This window comes from Thamnophis elegans, chromosome 3 (assembly GCF_009769535.1).
Source record: "Thamnophis elegans isolate rThaEle1 chromosome 3, rThaEle1.pri, whole genome shotgun sequence".
Taxonomy (NCBI): Eukaryota; Metazoa; Chordata; class Lepidosauria; order Squamata; family Colubridae; genus Thamnophis; species Thamnophis elegans.
Genome location: NC_045543.1, coordinates 20,953,730 through 20,966,487, shown reverse-complemented (window position 1 = coordinate 20,966,487; position 12,758 = coordinate 20,953,730).

Sequence of the window (12,758 nt, the reverse complement as noted above, 5' to 3'; positions counted from 1 at the left end):
CCAATTTAAAGCACAAATGTGATTATTTATAAACATATTTGGGGATGGTTTTTAAAAAAATATCATTTCTTATGATGCACAGAAATATGCAAATTATTTATTTATTGGTGTTTGTAAAAATGTTATTTTCACTTGACTTCTGCATAGACCATTCATCTCACCACTCCTGGCCCTCACCTTCTCATCTGCTTAAGGGGAGAAGATTAGCTAGTGATCTTTGCCAGCAATTGGAGGGAGGGGTGGAATTACCCCAACAGGGAAGGTGGCAATTATCTTTAATATGGCTGTGTAGCACTTCAGCATTGATTCCAATGATGTGACTCCAGCAAAGAGTAGTAGGGGGAGTGTTATATTGGCATGCCCATGCGCTTTATGGAATCAGAACAACTACATAACCCCAGACTTTAACGAAGATGGCTGGCAGTGGAGACCGTTCACAAAATTTGGGCAATTAAGCAAAGTTGGGCCTGCCAGATATATGGGAGCAGATCGCAGATAAGTGTTCAAGGACACATATGCACACTTACGCATATATATTCTGAGAAATGGGGCAGGGCATGGGGGGAGTTTGAACCATTCAGTTCACATAGTAAAACATGTCAAACTGTGGTTTTGTTTGTGTTTTAGGGTGCTTTATGAATTAAAGCCCTTGTGAACTTATCCGCTGTGGTTTATAGCTTAGTCTATTGGGTGAACATTATATTTTAGTTTATTTAGCAAACATCTGAAAAGCAAATATGGTTTTAATACAGCATATGAATGAGCCCAGTTGGTCTAAGATGTTTAAAAGTGCTGGTATCCAAATATGTGAGGAAACTAGAGGCATTTATGGTGTGTGTGTGTGTGTGTGTGTGTGTGTGTGTGTGTGTGTGTGTGTGTGTGTGTGTAAGTCAAGAAGTCAATGACAATGTGTGATCAAAGCCCTTCCTTTTTTTTTTTACATGTATTGCACATAATAAATTGATCATGTAGTTGCGGCCACCATTTTGTCTTTTTTTAATTTCACCAGGTATTCTTGGATGTCTGATCTTACCATCAACCTTATAGAAAAATCTCGGTTAGTTGCATTAATGCTGGTTTTTCCCCTCTTTGTTCTCTTTGAGCATGAGCTATAATATGTTTTGGATTAAATCATGAAATCCAGCTGTAGTGTTACTGTACTGCCACCATGCCTTTCTTTTTCTCCTTTTTCTGAGAGACCAGATGAAAGAAACAATATATTCAGCCTGCCTGTTTCCTACTGCGCCTCTGTCAATCACTGTCAAAAGAAAGAGTACTCTGGGATGTGCCTTAATTACCCTGATCAAAGAGCAGAGGGGGAAGGAAATCCTTGATTACTTTTTCTCAGAGCGGCCTCTAGTCCTTCTGTTGCTGAGGAGATATAGAGGAGCTGCAGGATTAGCTAAAAAAAAGGACAGCACTGAGTGTGTAGACTGTATTTACATTCATGAACAACTTAACCTAATTTTTTTCTGACTGTACTTTTATTAGTATCTCAATTTTAACTGATTCTGAACATAATTTTGTTAGGAATCTTGACTTCACTAGTAAAAATGAATATAAACTAACCTTAGAGAAAGAGAATAAAAAGTCCAGGAAAAAAGAAAATAAAGAATCTAATAAAAATCAAACAAAGATATAAAGAAGTGACCTCCAGCCTTTATCACAACAAATATAAAGTAACTCTTCATCTCCTGAAAGGTTGTAAACTGTCAGCCCCTCTCAGGTAAACTAGAAAGGAAGCGTGGTTAGATGAGGTTTATTGTAAGGCTACATTAAGTACAAACTTCCTTCCACTACTATTAACTGTTGATCCATTGGGATGGATCACTCCAGTGGTGGGTTCTGGATCCCATTGCAACCAGTATGGTTACAATGGGGCCCGGTGTCCATCACATCAACGTGTGCAGCATGCGCATGCGTCCTTACCTCTTGCACTGCCTCCGCAACGCTCCAGCTCTTTGGCGGAGCATCACGCAGGCACTGTGCTGCGTGTGCAGAAGCACCAAAGGGCTCAAATACAGGCAAGAAGCGCTCCAGGCAGGCACCGGTACACCCGTACTGGGGTGTACCACCTGCAACCCACCACGGGATCACTCCTAAGTTTCTTTCTCTGAGCATTGGAGATTCCTGCTTCTCTTGTCTGATTGTTTCCTAGGCAACATCTCTTCCCCTTGTTCCCCAAGGTCATTTACTCATTCCATTACACAAATTGATATCTCTTTATTTCATTTGCCGTCCTTTATCTATAAGCAAATCCATAAATCATCACCTTTTCAATCCTGGTATTAGCAAAAAAGTCTATAAAGGGTTACCAGAAGGGTAACGAAGGTTACCAGAAGGGTTACGAAAAGAAGTATTGTAACTTTGATCAAATAAACCAACTTGATATTCTTTCTTTTACTTCTATCACTTTTTTATTATTTTAAAATAACAGAAAATATTAAAACAGAAGAGGCAAAACACAAAGATACGTACATTTTGAAAAAAATACATAACAAGTGCTTCATAATAACTGAAAAAATAGGAGTATAATATATTGTTGCAACAATAAACTTCACAATTCTATGTTTGCTTAACTTCAATAGCCATCCCTCTCAGACAATGATTCTGGGCGACGTACAGTTTCAAAATTATAAAAACTGTTAAAGCAACAAAAATTCTTAAAACAATAAAAATCACCTAAATGAAGAAAACAGTAGCCAAGCTAGAAAAAATCTTATTTTCTTTTCGCTGTTCATTTCAAATTAAGTTTATAATTTATAATAAAAGTTTTCTTTTGTTCAGAGTTGAAGATAAACTCAGTGACTTTTCAAATTCGTCTCTAATAGCTTTAACATAGTTAATAGGCAGTTTCTAAAAATGATTAGAAAAGGAGGCAAGTTTAGTGTCCTTTAAAAGCTGAGTCTCCGAACACGTTGGAGTTGATTTGTACAACATTCTAAACATCAAAAACTAACCAAGGTTAAAACTTGTACAAACTCAGGTCTTTATATGGGTCTTTAATGTATTTAAGCAAGTATTGGAAATGTAGCTACTGTGGCAGAACTCCTGTGAGACTTTCTGTCCTAATAAAATCATACATGAATATAATATATACTGTCATGATTAAATATATCTTAAATATTATGACAAGAGAAGTCAGCCTAAAATATAACAAATGGAATCATGAGCCCGGAAGGGCCACCACATGCCTGTTCTTCAAGCATTTATCACAAACCAAAATATGTATATTAGCAACAGCAAACAATATAGACATTTGTCTCAAATATGTATAAAAGTTAGCCCACTCTTGGCTTGCATGACAATCAAGCAATGAGCTGCATGCATTTCTGACTTTACAATTCTAATCACACCATACATATTATGTCATCAATATCATTCAGACATACACAAAGATTAACAGGTCTTTAAAAAATTGATGAGATGCAACCGGGGTGGGCTTCAAAACTTTTAGCAATGGGTTGTCTGCTCGGTTGTTGGGTGGGCATGGGCATGGTGGGTGTGGCCTAGTCAGCCTCCTGCACCATGAGTGGGGGAGGCGATTTTGCCCTCCCCAGGCTCTGGAGGCTTTCTGGAACCCAGAAACGGGCCTGTTTCTCACCTTCCCGAACTTCCGGTAGGCCGTTTTTCGCCCTCCCCATGCCTCCATGTGTGACCTGCACTTACCTGCGTAAGGACTGAAGGGAGGGGAGGGGAGGGGTAGGCGGTGCCAGCCAGAAGTGGGATTTGGGGGTTCTCCAAACTGCACAGAATCTTAGCTAGAGGTTCTCCCGAATCCCTGTGAACCCCCAGCAGCCCACCCCTGGATGCAACCATAGCTACAGTATGCCCCTATGCTGCCTTAATGAACTAAGTCTTCTCATAGAAAATGATAGTCTTAGTATTTATTTTACCTGTAACACAACTCAGGGTTTAAATTCAACATTACTATTACTTTATAGTAGAAACATCTTTTAAAGAACAAACACTATATGAATTCATGTATGGAAACAAGGACCACTTGCCTTTAGCTTACTAATTCTTTTCTGCATTTTGTGTCAATTTGTTTATTATGATGTATAGACTTCCAAAATGGCATGAATTAACAGTACCAACATTTCCAGAGATGAGCAAAATCAGACTAGCAGGCAGAATTGAAATTGGCAATGTTATGTAACAGATATAGAGAGAATATGAGTCTGAAAATAAATAAAAGCAGAAAATACTTTAATTTTTAATTAGAACATTGGGTCTGAGCCTAGCGTAAACTTCTTTACTTCTGCTATATTTTCTTATACAATTTATAGTAAAACCAGTCCCCTCTTTTTCCCAGTGTTCTTTCTTCCAGGAACTGTATTAAAATGAATAGAATTGAGATTCTGCTATAATAGGGCTCAGAGGGGCCTGGAAGTGAAAATATACAAAGAATGATAGCGGGAACTGGGTATGCCTAGTCTAGTGAAAAGAAAGACCAGGGGTGACATGATAACAGTCTTCCAATACTTGAAGAGCTACCATAAGGAAGAGGGGCCAATGCATTTACCAAAGAATCAGTAGGCAGGACAAGAAACAATGGATGGAAACTAACCAAGGAAAAGAAGCAACCTAGAACTAAGGAGAAAATTCCTACTAATGAGAACAATTAACCAGTGGAACATATTATTGCCTTGGAAAATTGCAGTTGCCCCAACACTGGAAGCTTTTAAGAAGAGACCGGACTATCATTTATCAGAAATAGTATAGGTCTCCTGCAAGGGTTGGACTAGATGACCTCCAAGGTACCTTCCAGTTCTGTTACTATTACTGCTATTTTGTTAGTAGCACAACAAGTCCACAAATTGGTGGAAACTGTAGAGCAGTGGTGAGCAACCTGTAACCCACCAATGTTGTTGAACTTGCCACTTCCAGTAGCTTCAGCCAATCAATTGCAAAGGATGTTGGATGTTGTTGTAGTTGAGCAATAAATGATGGCCCACACATTGTTCACTCCTGCAATAAACTCTTGTCTCTGTTGATTATATTAGTTTTTCAAGGATAATTCTCCTTTCTTTCCCAAAATTAATGAGTAGAGGGGCTGCTGAATAATTGAGATATGATACTGCATCCAAAGGGGTACTAATGGCTTTTCTGAGTCAAAGATAAACAATAAAATGTTCAGAATACAACATCTGAATCAACCAGAGAAAGCGCAAACAAGAAAGCGCATTGGCTTTGTCTACTATTCTATTTTGCTAAAAAATAAAATAAAAATCTTTCTAAATAATTTAAAAATGGAAGAATCAGCCATGGGTTTTGATAGAAAGAATATCCCCCCCCCCCCAGCTTACTTAAGTGACCATAGGCACCTAGAGAATCACATTGTCTCTCTTTCTAAAATAAGCTTTCTCCTGTTTTGCTTTAATCCCATTTTAGGCTCTCTCTATTTTATATACAGAGCATCAAACATCTCTCTCTCTCTCTCTCTCTCTCTGTGTCAGAAGCCCCCCACTATGTGGCTTTTCAGGAAATTAAAGTTGTGTTCCATTGCACAAACAGCTCGGTATGAGCAGCTGCATTTCATAATTGTTCCTCCAAATGCATTGGCTATCTGGAGAACAGCAGGCTGAGATTCAGTTGGAATGCTGGATTAAGCCTTTTCTGATTGAGATTATTAAATTTACAAATATGATTCAAGGACATCCTATCCATTTCTGCTAGGGGAATAGATTTTATCCAGGCCAACTGGAAATGAAAATGGGACAGTTTGTCTCTGTAATCATAAGCTTACATTTCCCTCCTTCACGTGTAATTGTATAGTGTGCCTATACAGGTTTCCAATGTTATACATTTCTGTGAGTGAGATGGAGAGCCATTTTGATGTATTGATCAAGGTACCAAGTTAAAAATCAAGGGACTATGAGTTCTAGTCCCATTTTAGACACAAAACCAGCTGGGAGAGTTTGGGCCATTTATTATCTCTCCCCCCTAGGAAGAAGAAGGCAAGGACAAACAATCTGAAAATCTTGCCAAGAAAACTAAATTGCCATATAAATTACCAGCAGTCAAGTTTAATTTGAAAGACTTTCTTTCATGGGCCATGTGGGCCACCCCTAATATGTCAGTTCATTATATTTATGAAAAATCTATATTGGCTTTAAATATCGATGATTACCAATAATAAGAAAGTTGCAATAATTACTGAGAAAAATGGCATTACGAGATCTTGGTAGCTTAGTGTTGAAAGAGAAAGCACTGAATGGCATAGGCAACCTCATGCTGTCTTTAGACTTCAGCTGCCACCAGCCCCAGCTGATATAAGCAACGGTGAGGATTGTAAGTGTTGCTGTCCCAAAATATCTGGAAGTCACCTCGTGTTGATTATTTTTAGCACAAAGATTACACTGCAATCTCTCCCCCCCCCCCCTCACGTTACATGATGGATGAACTCACTGGACTCAATATTTCAAAAATACTTGGTATAAACTCTTACTGCACCAAAAGTCGCTGAGAAGTAATTTCAGCCATGTTTGATGTCCAAAACCTTTTAATGTTTTTGGACACTGCTTATGACAATGTGTCACTGTTTATTCACATTGCCTTTTCTTTACTGCTCTGCCTTCCCTGATAGAGTTCATTTACTCTAAGTTATGTCAAAATAACTTAAACAGTGCTGCATGCAGGAAGACCAAAACCAGCGTCCTTGGGCCAGATTGATGTGCAGAAGGAAATCTATGAACAGGACACAAGAGCAATAGTAATTTTCTATTCCTGTTCCTCAGCAATAGCATTAGGAGGTAATCCATCTAGTATAATCAATTTGAATCATCAGTATTTGTTTGTTTAGATTTCTTTTTATCCCTCCTTTATTATTTCTTTTGTAAGTATGGTAACTCAAGTTGATGAACATAACTAATACTCCTTCTTCCTCCTATTTTCCACACAACAGCATTCTAAAGTGGGTTGGGCTGAGAGAGAGTGATAGGCCCAAGATCATCCAGCCATGGCAATTTTATCCCAAAGCTTTAGTACCCTATTTCCCTGAAAATAAGACCTCCCTGGATAACAAGCCCAAGCGAGCTTTTGAGCGCATGTGCTAAAATAAGCCCTTCCCGAAAATAATTGCAACCCAGCAGCAGCCATGAGGTGAACACGCTGGCCACTTCCTCTACCTCAAAAATAATAAGACCTCCCCGAAAATAAGGCCAAGCACTTATTTGGGGGGTCTTATTTTGGGGGAAACATGGTATAAACCCATCTTCCGTATGTTTCATAGGAAACTCTAAATCACTCCAGAATTGTCAATTCAGCTTCAGATATTACAAATAGTGATCAATATAGTATTGGCAGGAAGGGCAGCATATGACCAACATTATCCTTGGGAAATTAAGCACTGCTCAGGCCTGCTCAGCGGTTGGCTGGGAGACTCCTAAGAAATTTTAGGCCTCTAAACTAGACTAGGGAAAAAATAGAAAGAATGGCAAAACACTTATGTATTGCTGCCAGAATCTTTGCAGATGTGTTCATTTAAGGAACTGCTGCTAGGCTCCTGAAGATTACATGTCAATCTGCAAAAAAAGCCCTAATAAAAAAAGTTTTGAGAATATGTATATGCAGTATGTACTGTATGTATGCAGCATAAAGTATATATACAAGTCATCCTAATTAGTGACCCGTTCAAAGTTAAAACAGCACTGAAAAAAGTGTCTTATGACCGGATTTCACAGTTAAGGCCATTGCAGCATCCCCAGGGTCACATGATCAAAATTTGGACACTTGGCAACTATTTCATATTTATAATGGTTGCAGCGTCCCGGGGTCATGTGACCTTCCCTTTTGTGACCTCCTGACAAGCAAAATCAATGAGGAAGCCAGATTTACTTAGTAACTGTGTTACTAACTTAACAACTGCAGTGATTCCCTTACAAAGGTTGTAAAATGGGGCAAAACTCACTTAACAACTGTATAACTTAGAACGTAAATTTGGGGCTCAATTGTGGTCTATATCAGGACTTCTTGTATATGCAGTTGCTTTACAGGATCACACATGCTTTGATGCAAAATTTCCCCACTTTCTCCACTATAGACACTTGTTTCTTAATAAGAAATGTATACAGTATTTTTCGGTCCTCGGAGTCTTATCTAATACCTGCCAATCATAGATCTCTATAATATAAACAGTGCAATAACACATGAACCACTAATTCAATCTCACGTGGACTGATAGACCTCTTTCTCCCTATCTGCAATTTGCTGATGCCAATATTCAATATTTGCTTTTCTGTTAAGGGATCTGGTTTATCAGCTATTACAAGGGCTGAGTACTTGCCTTTATTCTTGGTGATGGAATGCCCATATATCCTAGGATTTTTATTAGCAACCTTAATCCCTTCAATATGGGAAAATCTGGTACTTATAAAGAGGTGACATTATCACTCTGAAAACTATAATGTTATTCCAGCATCTATGGATTATAATAATTTGCCAGCTATATGTATTTAATGGTACGCGGTGGCTCAGTGGCTAAGATGCTGTGCTTGTCGATCAGAAATGTTGGTGGTTTGAATCCTAGCGCCCTGTAATAGAGTGAGCTCCTGTTTCTTGTCCCAGCTTCTGCCAACCTAGCAGTTCAAAAGCATGTAAAAATGCAAGTAGAAAAATAGGGACCACTTTGGTGGGAAGGTTCCATGCGCCTTTGGCATTTAGTTATGCCATCGACATGACCACAGAGACATCTTCAGATAGCACTGGTCTTCGGCTTTGAAACGGAGATGTGCATCGCCCCCTAGAGTTGGGAACAACTAGCACATATGTGCAAGGGGAACCTTTACCTTATATGTATTTAATTGTTCTGTTTGTATTGTGATTGCAATTATTTTAAATTGATTTTGTGACTGATTGTTGGCCAGAGTCACTTGTTTGAAATGGGCAGCCATACAAATTGAACAAATAAATATCTGAATAATAAATACCTGTCCAATGTCAAAAAAGCTTTATGACTTTCTTGGACTCAAAAATATTTTAAGTTGCTTGGTAAGTGTTTGTTAAGTGGCACAGTATTTATTTCTCTATTGATACTATTCATCTTTATATTGATAAGGAAAATATTTAGAATCAAAAATACCACAAACTTTAATAATCCAAACAGTTTCAGCGAAGACACATTGCATTATAATTTGGCATTTACGGATTCTTTAATATATCTGTGGCTAATAATTTGTCAGTTGCCTATTAGAAAATTGCCATAAAGTGTGAGATGCTGGGTTTAGCAGCAGCAGTCTTATTTTTTTTACTGGTTTGGCAGATGTTTTGTTTGAATTTTTTTAATAAGCTGAAATGAAAAATTGAATTATCAACTGCTGGTAATGAATTCTGACTCCTAAAAACCTTTTGAATATTTCAAAAGCAAATCAAACAAAAACATTCACATGGCTTCTTACAACTTAACTTTAGCCTGTATGTTCTCCTTCTACATTTGCTGTACTGTAATTCCCATTACCTTTAGACAGGACTGTGAATGTTACAGTCTGATATCTTTGGAAAGAGCCAGGATGGGGAAGATTTAACCATTAGATACTGTTTCTTTATAGATTCATCTGTAGGAAATGACCAGGCTAAGCCTGAGGGAGGGGTCAAATGTGTCATCAGTCACTAGTCCCTTTGCACTCACAGAGGACTAAGCCCAACCCATCTTGAACTCTTATCTACCACCAAATTGTTTTGACCATTAGTAGTTCAGATTCTTGTAGAAAATTTAAGCTTGCAATAAATCTTTGTACCCATTGAACTGCCTGGATCTTCTGATTTCCCTAGCATTTGACACATCAGTTGTATAAATTGATCCAGAGAAGAAAGAATCTATATGCTACTTTTAATTCCATCCAAGAGGTGATGGGATGGCTTTCTCCTGACAATTTGTGATTTGATCACATACTTGAAATTTATGAATATTGTAGCAAACCATTCATAGCTACGCCTCTCTGAGAAAGGGTTAAACAATGGTCCCGCTTTTGTTCTCGATGTCATAGGAATTGAACAAGGCAATCCACTTATGTTCTTGAACGTGACTCCTAAACAAGAACTAATTCCTCCTTTGTTCTCAATTATTGTTCAATCCTCCCTCTTTCTACCATACATTATTTAAAAAAGGGAGGGGAGGCAAATAGTTCCAGCTTCTTCATCCCCATCTTCTGAGCTTTCAGCCATAAATACAAAAATCAGATGTAGCTGATATGATGAGTTTTTATCACAGAGATCTAGTATTGCTCTCCTAACTTGGGGATAATTAAGGAGGAAAAACCTGGATGAGATGGTCCATGTCTCCATGGGATCGGTCTTTACACAAGGACATAGAGAGTTTGCAACAGGGAAATGACTTTAGAGTAGCCAAGTATCTTACTTTACGATGAGCAGGTCTTCATTTGATAGTTTCCTCTTTCTGAAGGGTTTTGTGGCAGATGATAAGGATGTACAAGTTGAAGCCATATGTCTCAGACCTATCTAACAGCAGGATGAGCAGGCATCTGTCATAGCATTCCCCACAATAGTGAATGTATGGTGCCTCTGTTTAAGTTAGATTTTAAAATAGGTATCTATATATGTATACATTAGCATACAATATACAATTTATACTTTACATCCACTCTTTTTGGAGTGATACATTTCTTTTCTCTTTTTTTTAGCAATGGGGTCAGAACAGATTATACAGAATTTTAATGGGCAATAATTTCAGTGTTTGAGGGCCTAAGCTTATATAATAGATCTCTCTGATATATTGGTGAGATCTGAAGATGAAGCATATTATTCCAAGCAAGCAAAATAATCATAAAGTAGCTGACACTTAACTTGCTATATTTTTGTCCGTATGCCTAAAAAACTGGCAATATTTAACATGAAAACTGAAGCGATTAGATCTTATGGTAGATTTCTTGTGTGTACAGGAGCGGGTGGCTTCTTCATAATGTTGGCTTTTCACATCTTTTTGTATACCTACCATTTGATAGTTTTATGTTTAGATGATCAGCCCTAGTCTCACAGGGAAAGAGTTTTATGCAGTGTACAGATGAAATGTTTTTTCCCCATAAAACCATTGTGTTGATACTTAGTAATAAAAAAATCATACATGTGAGCCCGCACCATTTCATATTTTTAGTAGAATGCAATCAATGCAGTCTGAGGAAAAGGGGGGAATACTATTTTCTTCAGAATCCCACTTACTCTTGTTCTATTTCTTCTTCTACACAGCTTTCTGAGGATGTTGTTATTATTTTCTTTCATCTATTACTCAGATAATACTTGGTTTCATTGGGCTCCCTCCCCGGCGGGGGTGGGTTTCTCGCCCCGTTCCAACTGGTTCGGTTGGAATGGGGCCGGCGGCATCTTCGTGTACGCGCGCGGTGCACGCATGCATACTAGCGTCTGCACGACGCTCCAGCTGCTCCTGGACGATCGCGCAGGCGCTGTATGCATCCTGCGCATGCGTGGAAGCGCAGAACTCGTCAAAACCGGATAAGGACCGTGGGCGGGCGGGCGCGCCCTTCGCCGTTCCCGGAAGTTACTTACTTCCGGGTTCGGCGACCAACCGGTTCGCAGGGACCGCCGCGAACCGGTTGAAACCCACCCCTGCTCCCCGCCTAATGTCCCCCTTCCTTTTTCCTGTTACCTTCTCCTTGGGTGTGGTTTTTGTCATTTTGGCTGCAGAATTCAAGCACTTGTCTATGGAGATTGTCAATCATCCAGGTCATGGTTGCCCCAAAGCCACTTTTTCCAAAAGGCAACTGGACTTTCGTGGGTTTTTTCCTTTGAAAATGTTTTGCTTCTCAATCCAAGAAACTTCTTCAGTTCTTGGATGAGAAGAGGAACGTTTACAAAGAAAAAAAAACAGAGAACGTTGTATTTTTGGGAAAAGCACCTTTGGGGCCAATCAAGCACTTGTGTAGTTAGGGCTTTTTCTTGCAGGGAGGGGCCGCAGCACATTTTGCATATCTATCCAGAACAGGCAGAAAAATTAGTTCCAATAAAGGAGAATATTTGTAGCTTAGGTTTGAAATGAGGGGTCCTTGGTGCTCTCTGAGTTTTCTTGTTTTCTTGTAGATGTTTCATTACTCAAGCTATGTAACATCATCAGTGCTAGTCAGTGCTGATGATGTTACCTGGTTAGGGTAATAGCAATAGCAATAGCAGTTAGACTTATATACCGCTTCATGGGGCTTCCAGGCCTCTCTAAGCGGTTTACAGAGTCAGCATATCGCCCCCACAGTCTGGGTCCTCATTTCACCCACCTCGGAAGGATGGAAGGCTGAGTCAACCTTGAGCCGGTGAGATTTGAACCGCCGAACTGCAGATAGCAGTCAGCTGAAGTGGCCTGCAGTACTGCACTCTACCCACTGCGCCACCTCGGCTCTGCCGAGAAATGTCTGCAAGAAAACCAACAAGCTCAGAGAGCACCAAGGACCCCTCAGCAAAATTAGTTGTTGTGGGGAAGGAAAACACCAAAGTGAGCATAAGGAGACAGGAATTCCTATTCTCATTTAGGGCTTTTATGACATGTGCAAAATGCTCTGGTTAGTATATGTTTTAAACATGTATGAGCCCACTTTGACTTTTGCAACTGAATGCTTGGTTGGGTTTGGAGAAGATCTGAGACGGATATTGAGGAAATACTTGTTCAGCTCTGCAACATTGCACTGAATGATTGAAATTTGGTTCTCTTTTGCTTTCTCTCGGTCCTAGCAGAATAACTGCGTTAAAAAGCAAAGTGCATGTTCTCAAAGAAGGGGCAAGTGAGAATAAATATTTCA